This window comes from Papaver somniferum, chromosome 10 (genome assembly GCF_003573695.1).
Source record: "Papaver somniferum cultivar HN1 chromosome 10, ASM357369v1, whole genome shotgun sequence".
NCBI classification, from domain to species: Eukaryota; Viridiplantae; Streptophyta; class Magnoliopsida; order Ranunculales; family Papaveraceae; genus Papaver; species Papaver somniferum.
The window spans coordinates 19141652-19152986 of NC_039367.1; the positions used below are offsets into that span (position 1 = coordinate 19141652).

Consider the following 11335-nt stretch of genomic DNA (forward strand, 5'->3'; position numbering starts at 1 on the left):
TGATAGGAACTCAAAGTTTCTACTCGCATATTCAACTCTATGAAAACTAAAACTGTTTAAAATTTGAGTATTGTCATTTAAGATTGAGTTGCTAAACCAGAATGTCGGGTTATTTTTCTTTTTAAAATAGGAGATTGGATTCATAACATACTATTGATGCAAATTACCCCGAGATTCATGTTCTTTTCCCACTCTACAATTGTAAGGATAACAAATTTTTTTCTGAATTTCTTGTTAAGCCAGAGATTGTTTTGTAACCTCCGCAATTCCCTGATAAGTCATTCAAGTAAATACCACTAGCAATTTCGTTAGATTCTTGAACATATGAAGCATCGAGCAGATACTAGATATGTTCACAGTAGTTGGTGGTATTACAATAGCAGGTGCAGATCTGATACTCTTTTAGTTGACTAGGCTAAACTAGTTTTCTCTGCAATTTTTCTAACATAAGTTTTCGTAAAATGCGAAATCAACGTCTTCCCCAGAAACATCTCAAAACATTTATCCCAAAGGATCTTAGAGAGGGCCAGTATTACTATGACACCGTTGCATGGCATTTGTTTTCTTTTACTTATTTTTTATGTTTTGCTAGATTGTGTTTTTGTTTCTTTATCTTCTGCTCAGTGTTTGTATTAAATTGACTAATTCTCGGTTTTTACCTATTTTTGTTTGTAACTCTTTAACTCTTTTATTCACTATAATTCTATTTTTTTTCCATTTACATATCCAACTTCATATTAAATATTATTTAATCCATAACAAATATTTATTAGAATCCACTTTAATATATTTTGGATAAATCTCCCATTTTAAGGTTAATTAATTTTTATGATCTATAAAACATGGGACTTACTCTCTTGACTCTAGGATAATAGTTCCAGAATTCTTATACAATCGTTATCATGGGAAGACCATAAAAACTCAAACAAAACAATCACGGGTCCAGAAAAATTTTGCCATCGGTTTGATGTAATAATAGCTATTTGTGCCCATATATTTTAGTTGTGGATATTTCACGCACGGATTCTAGTTGTGTGTGGATGTTTTGTGCACAACGTCATATTAATATGTTTGTTCATCTTTGAAAAATGGTTTTCGAAACTCATTTTCTTGAATTTAGTGATTGTACATATTTTTTTGCACATATTTGTTTGTGTAAATATGTTGTACAAATTACGGGATCAAAAGAGAGGCTTTTTTAGTTCCTATAATGATGTACATATTGTATAAACTTTTACAGAAGATTAATTAACATTGTGGATAATCAATAGCTGCAAACTAGAAAAACATGATGGATAATCGTTGGACACTAAAAAAATTATGGATAATATCTGCACACTAAAAAAATATCATGGACAAACAATTGTACTCAAAAAAATTATGTGGATAATACATCAAAAATACATGACACGTTTTGGATAACTTTGCCTATATAAAGAGTGGTTAGGATTTGTCATCCCATGAGATAAATCTACGACTGATTGTGTTGCACACGGTTTAATTGTCCGGGCCTGTGTGTGTAAAAGAAAACGAGTCTCTCAGACCCTCATTAGCCTCTGTCGATTCATTTTTCTCTTCCTCTTCCTCTTCCCTTCTCTCACTTCGTTTTCCCTTTTTGCTTGAAGTTGAACAGGGTTTCATCCTTTTAGGGTTCGTGTAAAATCATCCAAGGTAAAAATATCCGAAGAAATTTTTTTTGATGTAATTTGGTGAGAATTTATGGAAGGCATGATTTGAGATTCCAATCGAGAGTTTCAATATCGGTTAAGAATATATTTTTTAATGTGCAATTTTATTTAATCTAGAGTTTCTTAGTTCGCTGACTCTGTATTTGTGATCCGTTTTATGGTTTCAGATTCCATTGAGAGTTTAAATATCAGGTAAGAATAAAAAAATTTAATGTGCAATTTTCTTTAATCTAGGGTTTCTTAGTTCTCTGATTCTGTATTTGTGATCCCAATTCTAGGTTTTATTATTTAAATGGTTCAATTCCGCGATGAATCTTATGAATCGTTTGATTTAATTTAAAGTGCTTCATGAAATGTCTGTAGAAATGCTTGAGCGGACAGAATTAATTAATAAAATAATTTTCTTCATTTTTCAGCTGAATTTGATTTGGATACTTTTTTAATTTCTCTGGTTTGGATTACAGGAAAACAACGAAATCAATTGAGGAACAAGTAAAAGATAAACATTTTTTAGAACTTGGGTATGCGAAAGAATAAGTAATTTTCATGGTATTAATGTATCTAAGTAATTTGTATGAAATTTGGGGTTTGGGTTTTCCTTTATTTGTTTGAAATCACTCTATGAAATTGGAGAACTAACAAGGAATGAGAATGATAAGATAGCTGCATAACATATATGATACATCTTTAGTAACTCGGCTGTTAGAGATAACGATATTTCACTATATTGGTGGAAGAGTTAGGATTATTTGGTGTAAACATGTTTTTTCTTTTATTAGGGTGTGTGTTGTCGTTTGGTCAGTACTTGCCAGTTACAAGGTTCTGAATCATTAAAAAAACATTGTACCTAGGTAGGTTTCTATATGGCTTTTTATTAGGGGTTTGTAATCATCTTTAAGATTAACAGTAAGGACCAAAGTATTGAGTTAATGAAGGTTGTCATTTCCATGATACTCAAATATTTGTGAGATACCATGTTTCTTTTGATGCTGACACACATTCAAGGTTCGTCGTCAGAAATCAGAAGAAGTCTCTCAAAAATTCATAAGAGATACTTATGAGATGCGTGAGATATTAAGTAGGAAATATCTGGAGCAATCAATCACACTATTTATCTTTAGCCTTCTGTAGTTCGTCTTCGTCTTCTTTTGTGATATTTACAATAAGGGCTTAAACTTTTAATTCGATGATGCCTACAGTAGCTGCTCTCTTAAGTTAACTGAAGGTTCATTTGAGTTATTGGGGGGTTTGATGTATTTTTTGGTTGGTCTATTTTGTTACAATTTACCTATTATTGCTGCCATCAAAATTAAGTGCTGATTAATTGGGTTTATCAGTTATCTTTAATTCTTCAGCAGTATTACTCGACTTTGAGTGGAGTTTTGATGTAATTTCTTCTGTTGTGCATATTATAATAGATTTATTATCACAAATTTAACGTTATAGTAATTTGAAGTATGTTCATTCTCATTGCAGGTGAACCGACTGGCCTAGCTACCAAAATTATCAAAGCTATGTTTGCGAAAGTGGATCTACAAGTCTCTAACCTCAGTTTCAGCATGGTCACTACAGTGCGTGAGTTAGCTAAGCGTTTTCTTGATTTATTTATTTTCGCTTAAAGGCAACATCTGTCCATATTATACCTATTTTCTTCATACAGATAGGGGAGATCGTGGTGCCACGACAAATTCAGTAGTGTTTAAGCTTAGAAAATTGAAGTCCAAGCAAGCCTCCATTATCTTAAAATATAAAGGATGAAACCATTATAAGAACTGTAAATATAATTCCTCACAAGAACACTGTGTTGTATTCTAGGCATTAATATACAATACTCTCAAGTACTTATCCCACTATCTTCCATATAACACCGTTGTCATTTTGTTTTTGTTTATACTTGACACTCGGTAATTAACACTGCTATTTTTTAAGACTCCACAAGTTTTGTTAAATGACCTTTCTTTTCAATATCTTTAGCATGTTTCAAGTTATCTGTGTTGAGAAACTTATTCTGTAATTCTTCCTGATATAAGAGCACCTACTTCTGATTTTCATGAAAACTCTCCACCAACCAATGCACAAAGTCCAACAACAACCCTTTAAAGGTAATTGTTAATACATTGCTGATAGAATTTAAATGCTGGCATAGTGTTTTTTGATTTAATTTGGAAAATGGTAGGTATATTAAAGTTGGCTTAATGTTCCAGGTTCGCAAGATTCTATAATGAGAACCCCTCCTATCCTACAGAACGATGAATGGGCAATTGTATGAATTCCGTTGAATCCTTCACAAATACAGCCAATACAAAATTCAGCACCTCCACTACTTGGTAGAAAATTGTGTGCCTCCATAAATGGTTTTAATACAAATTCAGATCTTCCACTAATGTTGACGATACAAATTTCAGCACCTTCAATGACGTCTGGAGCTTCCACCTATGTTTCCAGTGAAAAGTTCAAGACACACAACCGCCTCCAATGACGTTGCAGCCAGTACAAAATTCAATACCTCCTCAAACTTTCCTAGAACTCATCACGACCCTTTGTATTGCCGATACAAAATTTACCAGTGCCTCCACCAATGTTTATGATACAAAATTCATCACTGTCACTGACGTCGCCAGCATGCATTCAAGCACCACCACCAATGCCCCATTAAGTGTTTTTACCCTTCGAACCAGCAGTACCTATCATACATTAACGTTGTGTATGTTTTTCTCCCCCTGCCATTTTTGTACATTTGTGCTCAACTGTTTTTATATATACTCTTGACGTTCAAGGTCGAGGCACTCAGCAAGTTGCACACTTTCTAACTCAAATACCTTTGTTGTTTGGTAGAGTGGTAGACTCCTGTTATTACTCCCATATCAGCACCTCCTTCCATAATCGGTTAGCAGAACATGAGTCTATGGGACATAATAATGTCCTTGCATCAATCATCTAGCCAGTACTCTTTAATGATCAATTAAAATGTTGTCCTAACGATTGATTGTTAATATTACAAGAAAAAAAAGCTGAATTATTTTGCATAATATGTTTATTTTAAATCAATGGCTATGGTTATCCCCTAAAACACAATCTCATTAACTCTACCTTAATGAAATTTAATTTATTATCGCATGCCGTTCTCTTATTCTCGACGATGGTTTTGACTTTTCAGTGTTCCAAACTCAAATACGATCTTACAGTAAGGAAACCAAAAGGAAGATGCATTCTTCTATCTTCTCCAAGTCGGTGCAGCTTCCTGGTAAGAATAATAAAAGTGTAATCTCATTCCTTTGATTTCTTTTCAAGTCTTAGCAAACAAAAAAACTCAAAAGAATTGAGGAATCGATTCAATCGAACCCCATTAATAAGGAGATGGTTATTCACCCTTTTATGTTGTTTTGCTTTGAATTTTAAGTTGATTGAATAAATTAGAATGATCGAGTTTTGTTTGTTTGGTGCTGTGTGTATTTATGAAATAGTGATGTTCATTATAATTAAAAACTTCTGAATTTAGTACACCAAATCAAGTTCGCTCTTTCCTATTCTAATATTGAAATTTGCAATTGCAAGGAATCAATCGGGAGATCATTATTCCCCTTTATGTTGTCTAGCTTTGAAGTATCTAATGGATTGAATTGATTAGGATGGGTGGATTTTTTTTTTGATGGGTGTCGTGACTTACTTGAGTTTTGATGAAATAGTGATGGTTCGAATTAAGCTGTACAAATAATAATTTCTTGACTTGGATTCTCTTTTTGGGTAAGATTTTTTGGAAACTTATGAACTTTGATTTATTTGGTTTTGATTTTGTTGGTATCTAAATGTAACAGAGTATCTAAATTGGATCAAGGATGAGTAAACTGAGGGGGCATGTGAATGTGTCAAAATAAGGCAAACTCCGAGACTTCACCTCCAAAAATGACTCCAGGCGCATAAAACCGATTTTGCAATGCGCTTGCTCCAATTCAGGTGATTGTTACTATCTCGGTATACTAATGATGGGTTTGAGTCTTTGATCTAATCAGAGAAGAAAACAAAGGATGACTTAGATACATTCACATTCAAATGTTTATATCAAAGACCAGTGATAGTACATTGATACCGTAAGGACTATGCTATTTTTACAGGAATAAATCCAGGGCTGAAGTGAAGCACAACGCCTCCTTGATATGCACGTATGTCGTTTCATTGTTGTGGTGATGAATGCTATAAACGCTTCATTCATTCAATGCATTTTTCAGACGATAACAGGGGAGATGGAATCCATTTGTTTCTCATACCATTGGAAGAAATCTATGCCGCCTTACTCTATGGGGATTAGAGAGATCCGAGCCTAGGAATTTTTTTCTGGTGTGGTGAGTATTCAGGAAGATTATTTCTATCGAAAAACTTACTGATACAATGATACTATATAGCCAAGGATTTGTTCTTTTAAAGAAAATTAGGGTTTTTATCGAATATAATTTGCTTTTATTCTCAGCTAAAAACTTAAAGTTTATATTTCTCCTGAATCTGAATTGAGAACAACGTGGAGAGATGTAGATGTAATGTTGGAACTTCTCACAGTAGGAGACGGAAGTCCTACGACAGGTAAACCAAACACTTTGTATCTTTCAAATATTTTCATAGGTTACTCGAGGGGAGCCTTTTCTCGGTGACATGAGAAATACTTTCTCATTTCAATAAAAGCATAATAGGTGACAGACAGACAGCTTGCACATCGTATAAATAGTTATTTTAGATTGAGAAAAGACGATGCTAACACAGATATGCAGCTTGAAATATCCAAGCAAAACTGATCTTTTACCTCATTTTTGTTCTTGAGTTTAAAAAATACGGAAAAGAACCAAAGTCCATACAAGCAAATCTAGAAAATGTCGGCTTTCTTCTCTAGATCTATTTCTAGAAGGCTATGCTACGTATCTAATTAAATATATAATTGGATTATCTGAATGTGAAAATAGAATTCATTTTTTGGAAATAAAAGTTAATTTTAAAGTCTTACACAGTATCGGTTACGCTACACTCAATTCAATTAATTCAATTTAGTTATACTATATATCTCTTTGGCACGTAGTTGATCTTTTGCTGCCATGTTATGTTCTATCCTGCCTAATTTTGTGACTCACCTTCAACCTTATTTTTCGTCTGAAGTGCTTTTTGATTTTCAAGATTCTTTTCATTTTTTCCTGTGATGATTAATACAATTCTTATTTTTCATAGTTTCATGGGTCATTTAAATTAGTTGAGATATAATTCCTTAATTAAATTCATGAAATTGTTTCTTTACAGACAGGACTGTCTCCTCGCCCACTAAATTCATCAGTAATTTAACTTAATAACCCCAGCAGTGCCTCCGGCTTTTGAAGTGTTTTTGTTATATCATGGACTTACATTTGAGTTCAATTTTTCTACAGGATCAAGGCCAAGCCAGAGCTCAGGGGGCATTCATATCATGAATTAAGGGATGAGATTCCAACGTTGAATGTGTTTAATACAAAGAAACAACTGACAACTGACCCCCTAGATTCGCAGTTAACAGATCAACCACCATGTTCTTAGTCACGTCTGGGTCTGATATCCCGGTCGATACGTACGTAAAGAAATATGTATACAATTGTCTTACCCTATGACTATAAACAAGTGACAGGGATAGTCGGTTAAGTATATCAGTTGTAGGATAATGGTTTCCAACCATGGCCATCTTTAGATACACAACAGCCCGAATAATGAGGTTGCTGAAGCCAAGAAACAAAATCCAAGAAATGACCCTAAATGTGGTATATCCTGAAGTACTATTACGAGGTAAGTTGGAATTGGGAAATAACTACTCCCTCCGTTACTTTTTAATAGGCTGATTTGGTTTTTAGAGAAAATTAAGGAAATTAAGTGAAGTAATCATTGAAAGTGGTCCTCACGACACTTGTCAATAAAAGAAGTGAAGTGAAGTGGTCCTCATGACACTTGTCAATAAAAGAAGTGAAGTGGAATGGTCCCCCATGACACTTGTCATCAAAAGAAGTGAACTGCAAGTGGTCCCAAAAAATTAAAGTAACATTTGACTTTCCCAATTTAGAAACTGGCCTATTTTTTTGAAATTTTTATTTATAGAAACTGGCCTATTAAAAAGTAACGGAGGGAGTACATTATAGTGCACTAACACCAAAATGTATACTTTAATGAATCTAATCAGCAGTGTGATGGGAGAATCAAAAAGGTAACCCAGACGGCACTAAAGACTATGAATATGCATTTTCGTGAACAAACTATTTGTTATTCTGTATGTAGCAGGTTGCTTAGGCTAAAGCTTCAGCTAAACCAATAATTAATTTTCACTATATTTGTTGTCTTTGGAGATTTCTTTACTTGAAATACAACAAGAAGTGCAGTACCAAATTTACCGATATACTTTTAACCATTTCCTATTAAGGTTTTTGACTAAAATGAATAGTTACATTCGATACCACACAAACAGGAAAAAAACTCATATATACCTGCTGAGTGGCACTATCTGATGTTAAACAATTTTCTAACTAAGTTTAAAAAATCTTCACTATTTTCAATTTCAAAACACAGTCCATTCTTTGAAACCACCTGTGTTAAAGGAGGTCTGGCCGCAGTTCATCGACAATACACCAACCATGATGACATAAAAAATAGAAGAAAACTAATTGGATTGGTGGAGGTCGTTTAAGCTTATTTTTTAGGCATGAACTTTTTTTTAAGATTTTGATTTTTTCTTACAAGCCCAAATTAACCTTGCGTTTTTAGGGGCCACTCAAAAGGATTAGGGGCCAACAATAAAACAAAAAAAGGTCATCCAAAAGGAAAATGTAGCCAGCCCTTATCTCGCGTAATTCGTAATGGCGAAATTACCCTTATATATTCGGAGGATATGATAACATTGTTATCCTCCGATTGTAATCGGAAGCCAAAATATTATCCAGACTCCCGGTTGTAGTCGGTGCAGTATTAGAATGATTTCTGTTTCATTTTTTCCATTTCTTTTTCATTTTTGAGTTGTTAGAGTTATAGAGAAGAATGTGAAGGAAAAAAGGGAAAACCCATTTTATCACTACAAAAATGGATGGATATGAAGAAGAAGGTGAGAATCATGGCGAATAACAAAATGTTGAGGGTTCACGACCGTTTAGAGAAGACGATTTGGGGTATATATTGAATGATCCAAACTTTTGTGGAGAGGAAAACCTAGACGACGCTTTCATGGAAGAAAATGGAGAATCGCCTGATATTGAAACACATGTATTGTGTTAAGAAACTCAAATACTCGATTTTCATGCGTTTGTGTGCTTTTGTAAACAAGAAAAACCGATTATTGCATGCATTGAATGCCATGAACTACCCAGATTCGGTAGATAATTTCTCGAATAAACTTACGAATATAACACACTGAGTACCAAATATGTATATTCGGTAGTTCCAAGATAGTAGTTTACTGCCGAATATGAGAAAAAACCCCAAACTGGTTTTCCAAAAAAATCTACATTCGGTAGTTATGTAGAGTTATTTACCCCCGAATGGCCCCAAAAACGAATTCCTCAAAAATTTTCAAAACTCAGTATTCTTATCCTTTACAATCGGTAATAGTTTAACATTATTTGACTGCCGAATATAACAGTGGCCTCCAAATAAAATTTCCGAAAACTTGAAAATCAGATGTTTATCGATTAAAGTTATCTCCCGGTTATTTATATTCGGCTGTTTTACTATATATTTTAGCTTCCGATTATATCATTTTTTGCACTCAGTAAACTGTGTACATTCATTTGCATAAATCGGGTGTTTTGGATAACCGATAGGATTCCGAATATAGTATATTCGGCAGTTTGACTTATTTAATAACCTCCGATTATTGTATAATAATTTGTTGCTTTCATATGCAGGCCATTGAAGAGTTTGTTGATGATTTCTATTTGAGGCCCGACACTTCCCTATACTATGCAAACGATTTGGTATACTCATTACTACTTTTTTTTCTTCAAAATTTATATGTTAAATGGTTATGCTTATTAGATTTGTTTTGTTTTATGCACGTTTAGACATTTGGAAGTAAGAAGGAGGCAAAGGAATGGCTTATGAACAAGGCAAAAGATAACATGTGCGTGGTAGTTCAAAATAATCATGTTAGTGACACTCGATTTGAAATGATTTGCGAGCGAGGTGGGACGCGAAAGAGTCACGAGGGAAAGAATAGTAAGTACGTACGGAAGACGAATAGGAAATACCGAAGCAATACCAAGAAGATAGGATGCCCATTTAAGATTGTCTTCTATAAGCCCGATGATATTAAAGGTAAAGAGTATAAAATGTATAAAGTTGATAACGGTTGTCACAACCATGATGATCCGTTGGATTTAATTGGACATGTAATGGTTGCCAAGTTAAAACCACATCAAATGCAGACGGTGAGGTCTATGCGGATCCAAAAAGCGAGTGCGATCTTAAGTAAAATAAAGGCGGACGACCCCGATAACTTGTCTTCTTTGTCTACAATTAAGTCGGCCCTAGCTACGATCAAAAGGACTGAATGGGATGGTAGAACGGTCATGCAACAATCGGAGTGGTTAGCGGAGTTATACGGCTACACCTTGAGAAGGGAAGAAAAGGATGGTATAGTGGTTCGTATTTTCTTGGCACATACCGAAATGATCCAATTGGCTCAATGCTTTCATCAAATTTTGTTGATAGATGCTACTTATAAGACAAACAAGTATAACATGCCGTTGTTGAACATTGCTTGCCATACTTCGGACAAAAACACGTTTACGATTGCATGGGGTTTAATGGATCATGAGAACAATGTGAGTTTCATTTGGATGTTGGAGACGTTGAGGTCCATTTATAACGATGATAATTTTCCAAGGGTTATTGTAACGGATAACGATCAAGCCTTAATGCATGCAATAGCGGTAGTGTTTCCGGAAGCCCAAAACTTGCAATGTACGTGGCACATTCAATGCAATCTTTAAACCAATTGCCATCATCATTTCCAAGCTAAAAGACCAAGGAAGGGTACCAAGAGGTCAAAGGAAGAGGATGAGCGCATTAGTAAATTAACCGTGGAAGAACGTAAGGAAGAGGATATGCTATTTGAAGAAAAGTGGAAGGAGGATGGAATTATTTGGAAAATGTTCATGAAAGCATGGGACAAAATCGGTTTCGTACCAATGATGCACTACAATCGGTTGCTAACGATACACGTATTCCCTCCGAATAAAACATTCGGAGGATAATTTTTTTTGTAAAGTTCCGAATGAACGATGGCCCAAAAATCAGAATTTGGGAAAAACTGATACTTTTCAAATTTTGAACTTCAAATAATCGGAAGTTAACTCAGTTATTAGAACTTCCGAATATGGGGTGTCTAACCTTCTATATTGGCCCTTGGAACCACCTAGAGCCATGGCATGGTTTGTTTTGAACTTGTAATATTCTGAGGATAATTTTTTTTGTAAAGTTCCGAATGAACGATGGCCCAAAAATCAGAATTTGGGAAAAACTGATACTTTTCAAATTTTGAACTTCAAATAATCGGAAGTTAACTCAGTTACCAGAACTTCTGAATATGGGGTTTCTAACCTTCTATATTGGCCCTTGGAACCACCTAGAGCCATGGCATGGTTTGTTTTGAACTTGTAATA

At 34.4% G+C, this 11335-nt stretch overlaps 1 long non-coding RNA gene across 10 annotated transcripts; it reads left to right on the forward strand.

Annotated features, from left to right (window-relative positions):
• Positions 1–1484: 1484 nt before the first annotated feature.
• Positions 1485–8030, forward strand: LOC113317858. 10 transcript variants are annotated; one of them, XR_003344054.1, is made up of 12 exons: positions 1486–1671; positions 1856–1880; positions 2153–2209; positions 3165–3263; positions 3349–3790; positions 3893–4015; positions 4094–4392; positions 4846–4932; positions 5504–5642; positions 5801–6028; positions 6154–6263; positions 7091–7421. It is a non-coding gene; the product is annotated as an uncharacterized LOC113317858 (long non-coding RNA). The 10 variants fall into 10 exon arrangements; XR_003344055.1 differs by having other exon boundaries at positions 3165–3259; XR_003344062.1 differs by having other exon boundaries at positions 1487–1671; positions 3719–3790.
• Positions 8031–11335: the final 3305 nt, after the last annotated feature.